Raw genomic sequence first — 13067 nt, forward strand, 5'->3', positions numbered from 1 at the left:
AGAGATGCTGATATACTCTATGGTAAATTAAAAATGGCTGCAAACTCAAGGTGCCTGGGTGGCTCAGTTAATTGGACATCAACCTCTTGATTTTGGCTCAGGTCATGATCTGTGGGTCTAAGATCAAGCTTTGAGTTGGGTTCCTTGCTCAGCAGGGAGTCTGCTTGTCTCCCTCTCCCTCTGCTCCTCCCTCAAGAAGTCTCTCTCTCTCTCTCTCTCTCTCTCATAAACATTTTTTAAAAATGGCTACAAACTCTTTGCTGCTTTTCAAATTGAGAGATAGAAACTGATGAGTGACTTTCTTGACCAGTAGAATGTAATAGAAATGATATTCTGGGACTCTTGAGGGCATAGGAAGCTATACAACTTTCACCTGGGCCTCTTGGAGTTTTCACTCTCGATTCTCTCTCTCAGATACTTCCTGCTACACTCTGAAAAGCCCAAGCCACAAAAAGTGGCCATATGAAGATGCCCTAACAATATCCCTGGCTCAGCTACCAGATGATGGCTAATGTCAACCACCCGCCCCTTGAGTGATCCATCTTAGGCATCTGGATTGGTCCAGCCCTCAGATGACTATAGTCCCAGGTGCACCACATGAGAGATGCCCCAGCAAGAACCATGGAACTGAGCAGACAGTTTACAGAACCATGAGAGGTACAATAAAGTGTTTGGTGCCACAAAGTATTTGGGTGGCTTGTGACACAGCAAAAAATAAATGAAAGAGAACTCCCCACACACACACAACATTTACAAATGAATTGTATTTTAAAAGAATACTTACAAGCTGACTTTTTAAAACTCAGAACACATTTCCCCCTACTTACAGTGTTATAAATAGTTGTAAGGTTCCTAGACCATTTCACAAAAGTCTATTTAACCCACAGTGTAGCTTCATTTTGCAATGAAAATAGTGACAAACAATACTGTTGCAAGACTAGCAATTAAGCTAAACAGATTAAAAATATAAGAAAAATGAATAAGAAGTACTTTTTTAGAAATGTACCTTAAATGTTTGTGCTTGAGGGAAAGAAGATTTAACTGTGAGAGAGATGATACCTTTTTGGAGCTTCTGATGGGAATTTTCTGGTATTTCAAGATCTCTATAAATTGATAGCATCTTCTCTTCATTAAACCTAATCTCTGCAAAATTTATGATTTTTTTCAAACACATATGAACCATAACTGAGGGTAAAGAACAGGACTGTGTAGCAAAAATCAGAAGAGAGACAAAAGAGAAAACTTTTTGGTTGTTCAACAATTGTAGACAGAAGAGAATGGTGGTCATAAAAAGAAGATAGTAGGCATTGGTCATTTTCCTCATATAATATCCATTTGCCTTGCCCCAGAAAGGAAATATCCTGGCTTTCCTTTGGGAATCATCTTTTGTTTCATTCTAATCCCGAGTCACTTGGTTGCAGAGGGCTTCACATTTGCGTTTTGGGTAGCCTGATTGCATCTAGTACTTCAGACTATTCCCTCCCTAGGACCTTCAAAAGTGATTGAGTCAAAGTTAATCCAGTTTAAACCCTTAAAAATAGGGATGGCGTGACAATGAAGCTGAGAGATTGTGAATTCTGAAGCTTCTGGCACCATCATAAAATGAAGAAGGAGAGCCTGGCTAACAAGGAAAACAGTACTAAGAGAAGAGAATCAACCAAGCTGAGATAGATAGAATCCTGCCTAAGTGATTTTGAGGCTCTGCATCAGATAACACCTAAATGGTTCTCCTACCCTGAAATTTCCATTGTATCAGTTCACAAATCTCATTCGGCTTCATGCAAGTTAGGTTAGGTTGTCTGTTACTTACAACTGAACACGTTCTAGCACATATAAATTAAGGTAAATAATGCTAGCTGCTTTAAGAGACACACCATCCTAAATCCATTGGTTTTATAGTCGACATTTATTTTTTTAGTCACATCTCTCAGTCTGATGCCAATTGGTGGAAGAACTCTGCTCCATGTGGTCCTGCAGGGGCTTTGGTCTCTTATATCTTATGGAGATATAGGTCCTTGTAGTCTTCTACGTTCAGGTGATAGATAGAGAAAAAGAACAAGATTTGAATGTGGGAGGTCTTTAAGAGCCAGGCCTTCGTGTCACTTGCATATTCCATTGGTCAGAATTTATTTCCACCAAACATAACAGAAAAGTCTGGAAAATACAGTTCAGTGTGTATAAGGAAGTGGAAGAAAAGACAGATATCCATGGGTACTAACAGTTTTTGCCACTATATACGCTCCAGTCACTATCTTTTTGCTCCATTCCCCTCATTAGCTGACCACCCTCATCCCCCTGCAAAAGGAAGCAGTCACTGTATCTTGTCTAGGACCTCCTGGTGATGCCAAGTAACCACAGTTAAGCCTCAGTGTGGCTGAAGATTTGTGAGCTAAAAAAGACAAGAATCTAGCTTCTCCTCCTCCACACAAACTCACTTTATAAGGGTGGAAGGGAGGTGGGAAAGCAACAATAAACACTTCCATTCAAAGAATGAAAGAAATGGAAGGCATTTTTAAATTTTCCTGGGCACAGCTTGGAGGATCCCCAACCTAAAAGTGAGGGCATTTCTTTGACTAGACCCTGGTTCTGCTCTCCAGAAAGAAATCCTACATCAATATTTTTGGGGCCTCTGGGTCTACCTTCCATAAAGTTGTTCCTTGTCTATCAAACTCCATGGTTACAACTGAAGTTAAGTATTGAGAAGTGTACTCTGAGGAGGTGGGGGGTGCCAACCAGCATCTCCCCAGAAAATGGGTGACACACTCAAAGAAGAATCACTTAAGGAATATTTACTTACAAAGGAACGATTAACAAGTTGGGGGCAGGGAAAGAGGAGCAATGGAGAAGAAAGCCATCATCCAGGCTTAGTAGCTGTGGAGTTTCTCACTTCTCCAGGCTCGGGGGTGTGAGAGATTATCTGAATCCAGAAAGAAAGAATCTTATAAAGAAGGTTATTCTAAAAGAAGCAGTAGCTTTTGCAACAGAGGCTCACACAGTCTAAGACAACCTTGCAGATGGGAAGCCAAGGGAGTAAGTCCCTGGCTTCTTTTTCTTCCCTTTTCTCTGGGCCCCTGCTGTCGGGGTACTTACTCTGGGCCTGCTCCCTGCTGTTGTACTAGCTTCTTGCTTTATATTGTCCTAAGAAAGAATATGAGAAGCAGAGAAGAGGCAGCTTTATATGATGATACAAGGGGCAGTTAAAGGAGACAGGGATAGTCCTACTTTTAACTCTGAAAAATATTACTCATGAATCCTAGAATAATGAGGCTGGATAAATAAAAAAAGTAAAGAAATATTGGTTAAAAAGGAAAAAGCACAGAAAATATTCCAGAATTGACTCTGTGAACACCTAAGTGTTCAAATGCAGAAGCAGAGAATTTACAAACAGGGCATCTTTTTGAGACATATTGAATGGACCACCAAACTAATTGTTCTAATTATGCTTCTCTTTTGTTAGCTACACATAGTTCAGATCACACCTAACCTCTCACAAAAAAGATACAGATTATGATTCATCTACTTCCAATTAGCATATTTATTTCTGCTAGCTGAAATACTTCTGACACCCTGTGAAAAGGAGATTCTTGAAAAATCTTTGCACATAGCAAGTCTGTCCACTTGGAAACACATTTGTGTACTTTACATTTTTGTACAATTTTCAGCTTAAAGTGCTTTATACATGTAATTTCAATTAATCTTCCCAGCACTATAATGTTGCTAATATTACTTCCATCTGTAGTAAAATGAAGGTGAGGCTTTGAGTGGTTAACTTACCTACCCAAGGAGACAGAAAGTAGGTTATAGATCCAGGCCTCCCATACACTATTATTTCATGACATTGAACTTTTCTTGTAAGCAGTAAAAACTTTGGGTTCACTGTCCAGAATGCATGGTGTCTCATGAGATCTGGAGGTGTTCCTAGAATCAAGCTCTTGGGCTGCCATAGGCCCTACTATTGGCATGAGATTTGCTCACATCTGCCTGTTTTAATTCTTACTTCTGTGGCCCCTTTTAGTACCATGCACACAGTATTCTTTCAGTAAATGCCTATTAAATTGAACTTAAATCCCCGTGGAAAAATTTGCACAGGGTCACATTTCTGTAAATGAAGCATCTCCCCACTCTTCCCCTCACATTAATTACTAAACTCGTCAAAGACATTTTTATTCCTTTATAGTATGAAAGCTTTTTAGTCAATGCTCTCCAAAATCTAGTTCAAACCTTCCTTTTCAACTTCAATTTTCACCACTGCTTCTGCTCTAGCCAGATGTCCTCCAATCATACCACATACATCCTTAACTTCTGGACTTTGCTTATTCCACGCCCCCTGCAGGAATGTACTCCCTCTCTAAATTCTGCCAGAATGCCTTGATCTCTCCATGGACTAAGGACATTGTTTTCTCTCTTTGTATCAGTCAGAGTTCAGTCCATGAAACAGAAACTACCCCAGTATTTCCAGCAGAAATAGATTTATCACAGGTATTTCAATACAGGAAAACTGTTGGAAGAGCTCGAAGATCAGGAGGTTGCGCTCTTCTATTCTTAGTTACAATCTAGCAATGAGAAAGCTGCTACCATTATAACCTCTTTTATTCACCAAGCTGATGACTATACATTCAAATGCAAAGTCCAGCCACCACCAAAGTCACAACTCTTGAAGTTTGTTTGGCAGCAGCAGAAATATAGTCTCTTTCCCATTTTTAGCACCCAAATCTCATGAATGCATCCAATTTGGCACAACCTAATTTGAATCCACAATTCTAGCTGCATAGGAGTCTGGTAAAGCAAGTTAGCCTTTCTTTCTTGACAAATAAAAGGAGAGTAACATGGAGATTAAGAATATCTATCTAAAAAAAAAAAAGAATATCTATCTAAAGCATCTATCACACTTTTTGGCGATTAACATACCTTTGATCTATATTTTCTTATAGGTTCTATCCTTTTACTCATGAGAACATAAGTTTCCTGAGACTAAATACATTTCATATATTAGTTTTGTCTAATGAACATCAATACAATGCTTGCCATGTGTTCTAAGTGCTTTGCAAATATTAATTCATTTAATTCTAATAACAGTCCTGGAAGGTAGATACTATTATTGTCTCCACACTCAAGATGACAAATTTGAGGTATGGAGCTGTTAAGTAACCCACTCAAAGTCATACAGCAAGAAAGGACTAGGATTTGATAGCAAGTAATCTGTCTCAAAAGTCCATCTTTTCACCCATGATGTTTGGTTCCTTCCAGTGAACAAAACAGGAGCCCAAAGTGAATTGAATGGTTTTGTGTTAGACCTAATAGCATGCCACTCTTTAGAGGTGATCTAGTCTACTTCGATGAAACCCATGAATGAATGACATAAACTTTTGCAGATTAATTGTGCATCAGTTGATTTCAGAAATCATCTAACTTTAATTCTTTATATTTAAAAGTATTTTAGGGGCACCTGGGTGGCACAATCGGGTAAATGTCTGCCTTGAGATTTCTGCTCAGGCCTTGATCTCAGGGTCATAAGATTGGGCTCTTGCTCAGTGTGTGGAGTCTAAGACTCTCTCTCCCCTCTGCTCCTCACACCCTGCACACACTTACTCTCTCTCTTTCTCTGAACAAATAAATCCTTAAAAATAAAATAAGTAAATAAAAGTATTTTAAATAACAAATGTAATATATTCTGTTGAGAAAATATTCAAACAATAGAAGAATTTGTAACATAAGGACTTCTCCCCCTAAGGCCCACACCCTACCTACTACTATGCACAACTGGTCTCCAGCTTTCCAATCTTTTTATGTAAATATACCACACACACACACACACACACACACACACACACACACGTAGTACTTTTTATCCCAATGGAATTATATTATTCACATGATATTGACAATTGGATTTCTCATTTAATTACATATGATTTCTATTTTTCTCAGCATATGTTCTTTCTAAGGGCAGTGTAGTATTCCACTCTATGTGATGCTTTATATGTGATCTCTCACTTTTGTATCATAATTTGCAATTTGCAAACCATCTTCATATTTGTTACCTTATGGCCAAAAGCTTGGGTTAAACAGATCTCTGCTTACTTTAATTAAAAAGAAAGAATCAACATTTTTCATATACAATCATTCACAATCAGGTGCCACTGTACTAGTCTCTATGAACACAAACTAAAACACAAAAGAAGCTAATCACTATGATCTGAATTTCTTGGATTTCAAATATATTGATGAGTGACTCCATCAGTGAGAGACCAATGGGAAATAAGGATTCGGTGTGTTTCTACTTGTACTGTGATCCCAGTGAGCTCCTGAGCACCAGTGGGGAGGGGTGAATTACAATAGGTAATGTTTGACCAGAGGACTAAACTTCCCTCCTCAGACTTCATCTGAGTCACCACACTTCCCTGTTTCATAGAAAATTCCTTGAAGACTGAGAAGGAATTGAAAAGCTGGTTCAGTGTTGGCTGAAATAAGCGTACTTTATACGTCAGCCATATGGGGGAGGGCAATGTTATGTTAACATCTCTCCTACTCAGTGCTCCAGTGGAATGCCCAAAGTCCCTGCTTCTTTTTTTGTGCTTGAAAAGCAGCAATTTTTATTCTGTACCAGGAAGACACATCTCTGGCAGGAAAGAGTGTTCCTTGCATTGCTGTAACCTTTCCTCAAGATACATAAGGTCCTTCAATTGTTCAGATGCAAAGTAAAGTGCTGTCAATTCTATACTATCTGACCTTCTCTTAAACACCATTTTTAATTTTAAACCACCCAACATGGCTTGAAATTTACACCATTTCACCACTGGAGTAGGCCAAGGCCCTAAAAGGTTTTTATCATACTTTTCAAACATACATAGGATACCTGAAGGGGCTCTCTTTAGCGCCTCTTTCTCCCATTTCAATAGCAAGCACTAGTGATACAAAACTCTGGCCAACTTATGACCTAGCCAAGACATGCTTTTACACTAGTTCTTTAGGATACTTAATTCCAGTAAGAAAAAAAACCCCCACAGAGTCTATCCTATTAAGATGAGATTCTGAATAGATATTTATTGGGAAATTGAAAGGGAAGCAGAAAATTCAGCGTCGCCAAAGATCATCATAGGATGTTCTAGACTTCCTAGTGGGAAGAAAGGCAAGGCAACTAAAATGGATGGATATCCAGAAGAAAAAGAAGATAAAATGTGGTAGGAGCTTTGACTATGGCCTTACAATCCCCAAGCCCATGTATGTGTATGTGTGTGTGTGTATGCACGCGCATGCGCGCATATGTGTGTGTGATATCTACATTGGAAAGAGCAGAATTGTGTGTGAAATTTCAAGTCTCACTCTTTCTAGCAACACTGCAATGTCTTGAGATGACAGGCCTTGAATTGTTTCACTTTGACTAAATGTGTAGAAGGGAAAGCTGCCTGGAGAATATTGCATTACACACAGCAGTGAGGACGGCCTGTGCAGAAAGGTAAGGAGTGTGATAGATGGGTAAAGCATTGGTGGCACTTTGCCAGCTCGCGATAAGTATCTGGCACATCTGCAGCATCACCAAGTGGTCTCTGATTTAGCAAAAGCATCATAAAGATATTCGGTGTCGTAAAAGTAACACTTTATTTAACCTTCCTGTACAAACTTTAGGAGCATTAATCTGTCACAGTAGGCTCTATCTTGTACATGTAAATGGATGAGACTCTGTAATCAAATTCTAAATGTGTATTTGTAGCAATATGGCTTTTCAGAAGAATGTGTGATGGGAAGCAACAGACGGAGCAGGGGACAATTAAAGGGATAGCACCACGCTCGGCGAGACCTTTTACTCCCTGACTGGAGTTTCCCAGGACTGCACTGATTTCTGCATTTTCATGTTTATTTACCAGCCAGCATAACTTTATTGGGACCCCACAAGGCCTCTCGAACTCTATCACCTGCAATGGAGACTCATTTAGACAGAGAGAAACCTTGCATGGATGTGATTCAAGGAGCATTCTAATTTCCTTTCAATACCAGCTCCAATTATGGATTGCAGCCTTGTGTTCAAAATATTTTGAGTCTGAGAACAGTCCTAAAGAGAAAATGCTTTGTGAATCTTAGACTTGAAAAGGGCAGGCCGCAGCTTTCAGGTCTTGGGATTTTGGCTCAGCGCTGTTCCCGCCCAGACTGTCCCAGGGAGGAAGGAGGCATTTGCAGATACTGCCAGGCCCACGGGATATTTGCCAGTCTGTTAGGAGCTTATGATTTAGTAAGCCTTAAATTTCAGCCACCAGAAACAAATTCTTCATGACCAAAAACAAAAGTCTTCAATTGCTTTTGTATAAAATATTCCTTGTCAGGGGTTGAGGTAGAGAAGGAAGGCAATGATTTGGATTTGACTTCAGATTAGAAGAACAAGGATGTGCTAAATGATATTGATATGAATAATATCAGCACATTTTCTCCTTAAAAATCTTTGCGAGATTTGCATACGTGTTTATTGTGCAAAACATGTGCATCTTGCCTGGAATATATTTCATTGTGTAGCATATGGTTCCTTTCAGCAAAGGATCTTAAATGACTTTAACAGAAAGAGCTCCTCCTTTCATTCACTCCCAGAGAGTAAGGTGCTATTTAAGAGGCAATAACTCTTTCCTGAGGGCTCCACTTAGGCCCTTAGTAACCGACTTGTAACTTGCACACCCATCAGTTTTTCTCCGTTACTCCCTCTTGGCAGGGCAGGCTGGGCCTAACTGCCCTGGGCAACCCAGGCCCACAAATCCATAATCGAAAGCAGGAGTGTCTGTTTCTCCCTCATGGTCTAGATGTGAGATTCCTGAAGGGAAAGCCAGAGGAATTATAACCGAGGCAGCTCTGTCCCATAGAACTGGAACTGGATTACGAGCCACAGATGCAAACCACATACGTGATTTTGAATTTCCTAGTAGCTCCGTTTAAAAAAAAAAAAGGAGAAACAGGAGAAATTAATTTTATATATTTTACACAGTCCACTAGATTAAAGATATTGCCTTTCTACCATGTAATCAGTATAAAGATTATTAATGAGCTCTTCCTCATACTTTTCTCAGCATGTATTTTATTCTTATGGCACACCTCAGTTTGAAGTAGCTGCATTTCAGGTTCTGGGTAGCCACGTGTGACTAGCAGCTACTGTACCACATAGCACAGTTCTAGGGAGAGTGCTGAGGGTGAGCTAGAGAATTAGATCCAAGTGAATTTTATTCTCTAGCACAAGAGACAACTATCAGGGGCTGAGTTAATGATAACGATGATGATGATGATGATGATGATGATGATGATGATGGTGATGATGATATTGGCAATGGTGGTGATGATGGTGATAGTGGCCAACTCACCATTGTTGGGCTGTTTTAAATGTTTTATGTGCATTTACTCAGTTCCCAAAAGAGTCCTAAAAAGTAAATATTTATTATTTGATGGGAAGACTGAGAGCCAACAGCCATAGGACACTGAAAGATTGAAAGAAACTAGTGGATGAGAGCAAGGAGCAGCAGATAGCAGTAGGTGAATGATGGACTGTCCAAACTCAGTCTACTAGGTCAATGGCTCTGCATTTTCATGCACTCTTAGTGTTGTGTCCGGGGGAGTGCTATATTCATTGCATCAGCTCTACTATACTAAATGGCCTCTGAGCCACCATAAAATTAATGCCATTCCCTAGGCAGCTAACTTGCTGCCATAAAAGCTAAGCTGGGAGAGAAACTGAAGATTAAAAAGTGTTGAAAGTAAATTATACAAATAAGGAGAAAAGTACATTTGGAGAGAATCCTCCACCCTCAGTCTTGAATATAAAGATTCGGTGACAACCTGTGTGCAGGTCATCAGAGGACAATTTTCCTGAACAGTCCTTGAGGCATCTTATGGCCCTGGAGGTCTGCCCCCAGAGACCTGGCTCTGTGCTCATCTCCTGGATATTCTGGTCTAGAAAAATAAGGGTTACCCAGAATGAATAGACCCCAAGTAGGCTCCTTCACTGGGGAAGATGAAATCTGTGCCACATGTTTTCAAGACCATGCTACAGAAGTGTATGGAAGACCCACAAGCAGATGAGAAGAGGAAGTCAGGGAGGAAGTTGGGGGAAAAAGCGAGGCAGGAGTTAACACAGAGCAGAAATTCAATGAAGTTGAGGAGTACTCCCAGAGGGAACGTGGGAGCGGCATCCCGGAGATGCAGGCCTACTTATTCATCTTATAAATTGTGCTGACAGCACACCAGCACTTTTTAACTGAGCAACAGGAACACATATCCAGTCAAAAAAACTGAGTCATTTGGCATTAACAAGATGTTCACATGCCAAAACATGGCCTGACCCACATCACTCTTTTGTACACCAAAATATAATATATGTTCATTCTAAGAAGTGATGAGAAGCAGTAAAAATTTTTCTTCTTCTTCTTTCCATGGCAGCACTCTTGCTCCACACCCAGCATTCTGTGCAATTTACATGTGGGAAAGACTGGAAAGGTCATGTGACATCAGCTCTGCCCACACATTGGAATGGGAATCTGTTGGCAAACTGTAGGCTCTTGGTCCTGCAAAATTAATTGAGACAGGAACATCGACCTGTGAGAATGTGTCTTTTTGTTTTTACAATGCCTTTTAGAAATCTGACACGAATATCCCAAAGTATGCACTTAAGGGTGTGAATTGGAAATCCAGTGGAAAAGAAGGGAGAGAAACATGTAGAGTGGAGGAAAGGAAAAGACAGCATACCATTTCTCAAGATGTGACTCTTCACACCTCTTTTTCCTCCCCAGAGAGCACTGAATGTTGATAACAATTGTGAAGACTCTGAGGCCTTTCGGTATTTTGGAGAACATTTCACAAAGCAAACTTTAGTCATGTAAAATGGGTAAACATGATGTGAAATGTATTAACACATTTGGCGAATTCTGCAAATATATTTTTACACAATTAGCTTAATTATTTAGATACATATTAAACCTTGCTTGCCTCAAGCGATTTAGCATGGAATGTAATTTCACATATTATCACAAGAAAAACACATTTATAGGAAATCTGTGTCTTTCCTTTCATAATAACACTTCAACCCATCATTATTTGAGATATAAATAGATCATTTATATTTCAAGGATGATGAGCACTGTATTTCCAGAGAAAGTGTCTCCTGATCCAGTGAACAAGTGGCCCCATAAAGCTTTCTGTTCATTCCTCGCGTTGAAGTAGGCTCTGGTTCTGCTCCATCAGCACTACTATAACCATATACAAAACAGAGTGACCCCACATCATTCCAAACTGAAAAGTTTGCTTTAATTTATTTTGAAGGGACCTGAAAAGTGAGGAGTATGCAGAACTAGTTCAAAAAGAGTTTTGAAGGAAGCAGGGGTGATGGTAGTTCTGCACGTTCCCATGTTTGCGAGCCAACAGCTCTTACTTCAACTTGAAAATTTGGTTCAATAGTGATTGTTTATTGTCTTTCCATTAGTATATTCAGTGGACCGTGGGTAGCATCACTTCCTAAGAGGGAAAATTATTTTTGGAAGTCCTTTATATCAGTCATCCTTGCAAAAGAGAAAAAAGGGAATCATTAATGTTAAAAATACTTTATGCTTTTATGGTGGTTAGAAGATTTTTAGAGGACTTCTACATACATTACTTTATTATGAAACAACTCAATGATCTAGGCAGTGCTTGGTATTGGTCATTTGCATTTGGAGAAACTCCATATTCCAAAGGGAAAAAATTAAATCATCGAAGTAACTTGCCATAGTCACTTAAACTATGACCACCCAGACTGAAATGTTTTTATAGAATATGTTTTTGGCATTTTACATATGACAAGCAATAGCATTTTGAAGTGAAAGGAAATGTGATATACATCTATAACTATATACACACAAGTCTTTCAAAAATTTTCTTATTAATTCCTTGTTATGTAGATTTGATCTCAAAAACAATCATCTTTTCTATATTTTGTAATTTAAGAGCTTCTGGAAATAATGATATGGGCAAATTTTCCGCCTAGGGGAAGAGAGAGGCAAAGAGGACAGAATAGTAGCCTCCTAAACTGAGATTATTGGGAATGGCCGTAAAAGTCTTTCTTCTGGGGTAGAAACCATCCATACAGGAAGAAAGACCTTTTGACTCCATTTGTGTTGCTTTTCATTTAGAACTAAACCAAGGAGGATGAGAAAAAGCTCTGTCCAGTTAGCCTGAGTGTTGCAGGTAATAAATGACTCAAGGAGTCAAAGGCGGGACTCTATCAGGGAATCTGAAGGAGACCGGGGGCTGTCAGGATGGAGAAATTTACCTCGCAGAGGTGAGCCCAGCTCAGGCTGGTGTTAATGTCAGCTTAAATCCTTTTCCACTCAACAGCCCAGTCTTGAGAAGGGGCTCTAGTTGTCAATCTGACTGAGGGTTGACACCTCAATTAGCAAAGCTTCTGTTTCAGTGAAGGTCCAGGGGTAGAACAACGAGGAAGCCACCGACCTCATTTACCCTGAGAAGGCAAGCCCAATGTGCTTGGAACCATAAGGAAGCACAGCCCACCATCGACTTCCCATTTTTCAACGTGCTCATTTTCTACAAACCTGAAGGTCCCTGACTGGTTTGTAAATGCCAAAGCCCAATTTAAATCTTGTTTATCTGAAGGGAAAAGTTCCTTAGTCCATGAATGAGCCCGGCTGATAAGCCAGTGCTACCCCTCTCACTATGGGTTAGTTACGCTCTCCTCCTCATCCAGGTGCACTCTCTCAGAGGAATCAATTTTTTTATACGTCTGTATGTGAGAATTGGTCACTGTGTGTGTTGCAGAAATGGCAATATCCCCTCAATATTCCATTTGCCTTCTTGCAGTTAGGTGGGGCCACTGCTACTAAGCCAATGAAACGTGCGTGTAAGTGACATGCCAGTCTGAGCGGCAGCATGTACAGTTGCGCACGGGATTCTCAATTCTCTTCCTGTACTGGCAACTCAGGAAGACTCACATTCTAGGGGAGCAGCCCCAAGATGGCTGAGCCTCTGTCAGACTGGTTTTCTGAGTGACCATGTGGAGCTGAGCCTCCCACTCGCTCACATTGAGTATGGCCCATAAGTACACATACATG

This window comes from Canis aureus, chromosome 25, assembly GCF_053574225.1.
Source record: "Canis aureus isolate CA01 chromosome 25, VMU_Caureus_v.1.0, whole genome shotgun sequence".
Taxonomy (NCBI): domain Eukaryota; kingdom Metazoa; phylum Chordata; class Mammalia; order Carnivora; family Canidae; genus Canis; species Canis aureus.